The sequence below is a fragment of the Sprattus sprattus genome (assembly GCF_963457725.1).
Source record: "Sprattus sprattus genome assembly, chromosome: 1".
NCBI classification, from domain to species: Eukaryota; Metazoa; Chordata; class Actinopteri; order Clupeiformes; family Clupeidae; genus Sprattus; species Sprattus sprattus.
This window is the reverse complement of record NC_137920.1, coordinates 19,351,998-19,359,497: the sequence shown is the minus strand read 5'-3', so window position 1 is coordinate 19,359,497 and position 7,500 is coordinate 19,351,998. Positions and strand designations below refer to the sequence as shown.

The following is a 7,500-nucleotide window of genomic DNA, read 5'->3' as shown; positions in this document are numbered from 1 at the left end:
TGGGCACCCCAGAGAAGGTGTTTGTGGAGGCCCAGGACTACACTGGAGTAGACCTGATTGTGAAGATCTCAGTGATGAACTACCCAAAGAAGAACAAAGAGTTGACCACCACATCTGTCACTCTCACCAAAGACAACAATTACATGCTGCTGGCAGACATCACGGTGTGGCATCAGACCTCCTCTCCTCTCTTTACTGCTCCTGTCATGGGACCTCATCTTCTCTCTTCCTCTCCTCTCCTCCACTCCTCTATTTTGCCTCCTTTCATTTTTTTCTCTTCATTTGTCTATCGTTCTCCCCTCTCTTCCCTTTGTTATTTCTATTATTTAATCTGTATTCTGTTTATAAAATCCTTCTATGTCTTCAGTGCCTCTATCACTTATCCTGCTGTGTTTTCACCATTGTGTTATTGTGTTTGAAGAAGCAATTATTGGAACTCGTCCAGCATGTCTCCTGTTTAACGTGCTCTTTCCCTGCTTGCCTATCTCTCCTGCCCTTCAGATTCCTCACGGCAAAGATAACTTTGAGGAGGACGAGACCCTGAACCAGTACGTCTACCTGCAAGCCCAGTTCCCAGGCCGCCTGCTGGAGAAATTGTTGCTGGTCTCCTTCCAGTCTGGATACATCTTTGTGCAGACAGACAAGACCATATACACACCTTCAAGCTCAGGTGGGGAAAAGAGATTTGCTTGTGAATAATGTGTAAATTATTATTTATTTTATTATAATGATTTACCAATTTAAATCCATCATATTGATTCCTTAGCATTAACTCCTGATTGTATTTCCAGGAACACATTTAAAACAAACGGAATGGACTGCATATCAATTGTTAATCATAATCAATCTAAGTTGTTCACAATTCATATTGACATGATAAATACCCTTACATGTAATTGCTATGTGATTGTTAGATGATTGAATTGGTATAGGATAACACATTCATGTAATGAGTTGATAAAGTTTTGTTCTGCATTAGCTGTGTGTGTTGTATTCATGGATGAAATTTAGTGGGCCTGTGTTTACTTGTTGTCTGTGTCTTTGTTTACTTGTTTGTGTTTTCTCTCTAGTTTTGTACAGAGCGTTTTCACTCAATCCCTCCATGCAGCCTGTACAAAGTGGTGTGTCAGTGGAGATCATGGTAGGTCTACACTCAGGTGCATAAGTGTGAGTGTGTGTATGTGAGTGTGTGTGTGTGTGTGTGTGTGTGTGTGTGTGTGAGAGAGTGAGTGTGTGTGTGAGAGTGAGTGTGTGTGAGTGTGTGTGTGTGTCAGTAAGTGTGTTTGTGTGTGTGTATGTATGTGTGTGTGTGTGTGTGTGTGTGTGTGTGTGTGTGTGTGTGTGTGTGTGTGTGTGTGTGTGTGTGTGTGTGTGTGTGTGTGTCTGTGTGTGTGTGTGTGTGTGTGTGTGTGTGTGTGTGTGTGTGTGTGTGTGTGTGTGTGTGTGTGTGTGTTGTGTGTGTGTGTGTGTGTGTGTGCAATGAAACAAACTCAGCAAGTAAACTAAATGTGCACAATTTGAATGAATAAACAAACTGAAATAAACTTTGACCTCTGAAGACCCCAGGTGGAATCACGATCAGCAGAGAGGTCATCTACCCTAAAGAAGGAATCATGTCTGGAGAACACAAGCTGACTGATCTTGTCAGGTAAGTGATCTACATAAAGCATGGATTTGCATGGGTGCCCTAACGCCTGTATTAATTTATGTATTTGTTCAATGACTATGCATGTATGCATTTATTTATTCGGTAACACTTTATAATAACCCTCCGTAATAAACCATTTATGAAGCATTTGTTCATAGTTTGTTTATCATTTACAAATCGTTACCCCAACATTTACAAACCTTAGTAATGTATTTGTAAATGAGTAGTAATGTATTTATGAACCTGTTTTCTAATGATCTATAAGAGTTTTTTATAAGGACATTAGTTAGCAGTTTATAAATGAGTATTAATGTATTTACAAACATTTTTCAAATGCTTTTCTAATGATCTATAATATCATATATAAGGACATGAGTAAGCTGTTTGTAAATGAGTAGTCATGTGTGTATGAACATTTTTCAAACCATTTTCTAATTATTTATAAGATCATCAATAAGGTATATAATAATGGTCTGCTCACATTTTGTAAATAATTTACAAATGATTAAGCAAGCAAGTTTCAATGAGTTAGTAATGCTTCATTTTATCCTTTATAAGGTATGTGCTGATGGTCTGCTCACCATTTATGAGTCATCATGAATAATCTTTGTCATGCATAAGCTATCGTCCAATTCATACGTGAAATAATATATGTGAGCACATGTAACACCTTAGTTTATGCTTAATATAGGTTTTTAGAAACAATTTACTTACCATTAGTAACGTGTTTCGCATGGGTTGATATGAAGTGGGCACTGTCTATACTTTATAAGCATTTACAAATGGCCAGTAACTGAGGAACATACTATAGGAACCATTTACTAACCATTAGTAAAGTGTTTTGCATGGGTTAATATAAAGTTGCCACTGTCTATACTTTATAAGCATTTACAAAAGGCCCGTTACTGAGGAACATACACTATAGAAACCATTTACTTATCATTAGTAAAGTGTTATGCATGGGTTGATATAAAGTTGAGACTGTCTATACTTTATAAGCATTTACAAATGGCCTGTTACTGAGGGACATACCATTAGTCAACACTTCTGCAGCAACAACTCCAAAAATGACCTCAAACGTTAGGTTGTTAAACATATCAATGGCAAAAACACACAACACAGCATCGAGGGAATGGAAATTGAAAAACATTTATTTAAAAAACTACACTAACAATAAATTCACATTTAAACATGCATTCTAATATGCTAAACACAACAGCAACAATGGAACTTTAAATAAGGGGATCAGCTAGTTTTTTTTTCATTTATTGCCAAAAGTTTGCCAGACTCTTTATATGCTTTTAATTTGGTTACAATGCTTTCGTCCCCCTCTATGGCATCCTTACACCTCTGTGTAAAACTAGAGAGCTCCTCCGTGGAGGAAGAGTCGGATGACGCGTCGGAGGAATCAGGCCCTGACTTGGATGAAGCGCTTGAGTCGGTTTTCTGCGACTGACTTTTCTTCGCCTCTGGTGGACTGCCCTTGTCCTTTTTTCTTGCTGCTACAAACAGACAATGACAGAGGATGATTAGTGGAAAATATAGGCATGTGGGTGGCACACTAGTAAGTGTGATGGTCTTTGGAAGATAGTTTTCTGAGTTCAAACAAGAACAGGTCGATACAAACGTACGTGAGGAAATGACTAGTATGAAACCACTAGTGTCAATCAATAAAAACACGAAGAGAGTAATGCTAGCAGGAAAATACAATTATGCACTTACATCATCAGTAACGCATACAGCAACACAATGTTAACTTTATGTACTTAGCATTAGAGATTATAAGCACACGGTATTAGACCATGAGGGCAAGTATGGGCTGGCACGAAAAGGTTTCAAGTTCCCAAGTGTATTGTCAAATATGGCAAATTGACTTACTCATAGCCAGTTGTTCCCTCAGGAAGTCGCTCTCAAATAGTCATGTCTTTCAGCATCTCCTGCTGCCAGTCCAATTTCTGCCTGGCCATCTCCAGCTCATGGCGCAGTCTAGTTGACGTCAATTGGGCATTAGGAGCGAGTGTGGTCCTAGCTAAATGTTTGGGGGAAAGAATACAACTTTTCAATAAAAATGTTCACACCGCTAATTTCCAATAATCAGGTTAATCATATGCAAATTCAGCGAGAAGGGAAATAGTTTTGTTAGTCTAAGGTTACTAGCTACGAAGTGTAACAGGTGGAACCAACCATAGGAAAAAGTTATATTAAATGAAATGTATTATTTAATTAAAGCTTCAAACAATTATTTCACACTGAAACACTTTCCACCCTGTTCATGACAATATTCTTAACACAGATACCTGTCCTACTCACCGGTGAGTTCTTCTAACTGAAACAAGGCACAATAACCAGAACACAAAATATCATTGCCCCGTACCAACATGCACTAAATCCACTGTGTGTTAATAACACTAGCAACATACATTCATAAATGCAATAAACTTATATACATAAATGCAACAAAAGAACGTTTTGTCCATTAAACACATTACACAATCAAAATTCAATGTTTTTCACATTCACTATGCTGTTCGTTGCACTGTTCTGTTCAACGTTTAGTTCAAAATGGTTGAGCCACGGTCATCAAAGTGTATGGAAATGTTCCCAAGATGCATATTACCGTCCCGGACACTTTGCAGCTCATTGACGATGTGGAGTCACAACGGGGAGGGTATTACTTACCACAACATCAATCTGTAGCGTGGGAGAGGGAGGGAGAGAGAGAGAGAGAGCAAACGTGCTCCACGCACATCAGGGGCTGTAGTGGTGGAAACGGCTAGCTGTCCTCGTTCGTTGGCGTGGTGTAGTCTCCGATGTTGGCGACGAGCTAGTTTCTAAATATTAATACACTTTGCTAGCTAGCGAGGACATTCCGCCTCACACTACAACGTGCTATACTTCTTAGCAGTAACACCGGGCGATCTTCAGAGCTGGTGATGTAAATTCTTGCTTCCTCCACACGACCACTCTACCGTAGTTCATCTGTAACATCCGTAACACGGACACTAACAGACCTAACAAACTTCGAGCTAAACTTGCAACTAACTGACTTATCCTACCGTCACTCTTTCTCAATCACATGTGAGCTATCCGGGCGCCGCCATCTTCTCTCTTACATTCTCCGTTTGCCCCTTGTCCCGCCCTCTCCGCTCTCTCCATTGGCCCCTGCGATAACTTTGGGATATCAATCTCTGTTCCACACCCAATAGCACCACAGAACTTGACCATAGGTCCAGCCAATCAGTGACTGGAAAGTTGGTGCACTGGCCAATGGAGTGAGCGGAGAGGGCGGGACAAGGGGCAGACGGAGAATGTTAAGAGAGAAGATGGCGGCGCCCGGATAGCTCACATGTGATTGAGAAAGAGTGACGGTAGGATAAGTCAGTTAATTGCAAGTTTAACTCCAAGTTTGTAAGGTCTGTTAGTGTCCGTGTTACGGATGAACTACGGTAGAGTGGCCGTGTGGAGGAAGCAAGAATTCACATCACCAGCTCTGAAGATCGCCCGGTGTTACTGCTAAGAAGTATAGCACGTTGTAGTGTGAGGTGGAATGTCCTCGCTAGCTAGCAAAGTGTATTAATATTTAGAAACTAGCTCGTCGCCAACATCGGAGACTACACCACGCCAACGAACGAGGACAGCTAGCCGTTTCCACCACTACAGCCCCTGATGGGGGTCAGCTCATTTTTCCGACGCCCCATTGGTCCGATGCGTCAATATTCCGAAAATGTCCCATTGATCCTACAGCCCTTAGTCTTAGATAGATTTTCACCGATAAATTGAAACCCTTTGTCCCGACAGTTCAATGTTCCGACCAAAAGCTGCTTTAGATCACCGTCACCTCATGATAAAATAATGCATGCCTACAGGCCTATAGTATTATTATTATTATTATTGTTACTATAATTATATAGACTAAATCGATAGAAAACTGTGAATCTCAAAACCAAAGCGGAATCATCTTTCCATGACAGCTCTCGAAAAGCAGCGCAAACAGGGTTCTTTCCATTAAGCTATCCTCCCGTCCTCGAACTGTGCGTGGCTGCAGTAGACCTATGCTGCTGTTAGCCCATCCGTAGTTGGTTTGTTTTGTTTATTTTACATTTGCAAAGACGCTGCTGGCCTAGACTTCACTAGCTCGACCAAAAATCGAAATAACTTGTCCGTGTCTGTCTCCATTGCGTCTCTGGTGTCTGGGCGCAAAGTAGAGAAGCAACAACGTGCGTCTGCAGTCGTTACAGCGGCAGTCTACTTGGCACCCGGTAAAAGAGGGGCAAGGAATATACGACCTGGGGAATTATGTTGACCGACCCCAAACAGCCATTGGTCGGAACATTGAGCTGTCGGAGCAATGGGTTTATGTTAATCATTTCGAATTAGTGGGCTGTAGGATTAATGGGAAATTTTCGGAATATTGACGGGTCGGACCAAAGGGGCGTCGGAATAATGGCATGCTACCCCCTGATGTGCGTGGAGCACACTTGCTATCTCTCTCTCTCTCTCCCTCCCTCCCTCTCCCACGCTACTGATTGATGTTGTTGAGCTGCAAAGTGTCCGGGACGGTAATATGCATCTTGGGAACATTTCCATACACTTTGATGACCGTGGCTCAACCATTTTGAACTAAACGTTGAACAGAACAGTGCAACGAACAGCATAGTGAATGTGAAAAACATTGAATTTTGATTGGGTAATGTGTTTAATGGACAAAACGTTCTTTTGTTGCATTTATGTATATAAGTTTATTGCATTTATGAATGTATGTTGCTAGTGTTATTAACACACAGTGGATTTAGTGCATGTTGGTACGGGGCAATGATATTTTGTGTTCTGGTTATTGTGCCTTTTGTTTCAGTTAGAAGAACTCACCGGTGAGTAGGACAGGTATCTGTGTTAAGAATATTGTCATGAACAGGGTGGAAAGTGTTTCAGTGTGAAATAATTGTTTGAAGCTTTAATTAAATAATACATTTCATTTAATATAACTCTTTCCTATGGTTGGTTCCACCTGTTACACTTCGTAGCTAGTAACCTTAGACTAACAAAACTATTTCCCTTCTCGCTGAATTTGCATATGATTAACCTGATTATTGGAAATTAGCGGTGTGAACATTTTTATTGAAAAGTTGTATTCTTTCCCCCAAACATTTAGCTAGGACCACACTCGCTCCTAATGCCCAATTGACGTCAACTAGACTGCGCCATGAGCTGGAGATGGCCAGGCAGAAATTGGACTGGCAGCAGGAGATGCTGAAAGACATGACTATTTGAGAGCGACTTCCTGAGGGAACAACTGGCTATGAGTAAGTCAATTTGCCATATTTGACAATACACTTGGGAACTTGAAACCTTTTCGTGCCAGCCCATACGTGCCCTCATGGTCTAATACCGTGTGCTTATAATCTCTAATGCTAAGTACATAAAGTTAACATTGTGTTGCCGTATGCGTTACTGATGATGTAAGTGCATAATTGTATTTTCCTGCTAGCATTACTCTCTTCGTGTTTTTGTTGATTGACACTAGTGGTTTCATACTAGTCATTTCCTCACGTACGTTTGCATCGACCTGTTCTAGTTTGAACTCAGAAAACTATCTTCCAAAGACCATCACACTTACTAGTGTGCCACCCACATGCCTATATTTTCCACTAATCATCCTCTGTCATTGTCTGTTTGTAGCAGCAAGAAAAAAGGACAAGGGCAGTCCACCAGAGGCGAAGAAAAGTCAGTCGCAGAAAACCGACTCAAGCGCTTCATCCAAGTCAGGGCCTGATTCCTCCGACGCGTCATCCGACTCTTCCTCCACGGAGGAGCTCTCTAGTTTTACACAGAGGTGTAAGGATGCCATAGAGGGG

At 41.1% G+C, this 7,500-nt stretch overlaps 1 protein-coding gene and 1 pseudogene across 2 annotated transcripts in view; both read left to right on the top strand.

Moving 5' to 3' along the window:
* The window catches only part of LOC308374279 (complement C3-like), a gene marked incomplete at both ends in the record, with an annotated part of 152,849 nt that overhangs the window by 2,769 nt on the left and 142,580 nt on the right, over positions 1–7,500 (top strand). The window lies entirely within an intron of this gene.
* Positions 1–7,500, top strand: part of LOC308363091 (complement C3-like) — a 57,328-nt pseudogene that overhangs the window by 943 nt on the left and 48,885 nt on the right. Inside the window, exons 2-5 of the transcript in view lie at positions 1–164; positions 502–670; positions 1,071–1,141; positions 1,560–1,648. The exon at positions 1–164 is cut by the window's left edge and continues 32 nt beyond it. The product of the transcript in view is annotated as a complement C3-like (transcript). The remainder of the gene's footprint in view (positions 165–501; positions 671–1,070; positions 1,142–1,559; positions 1,649–7,500) is intronic.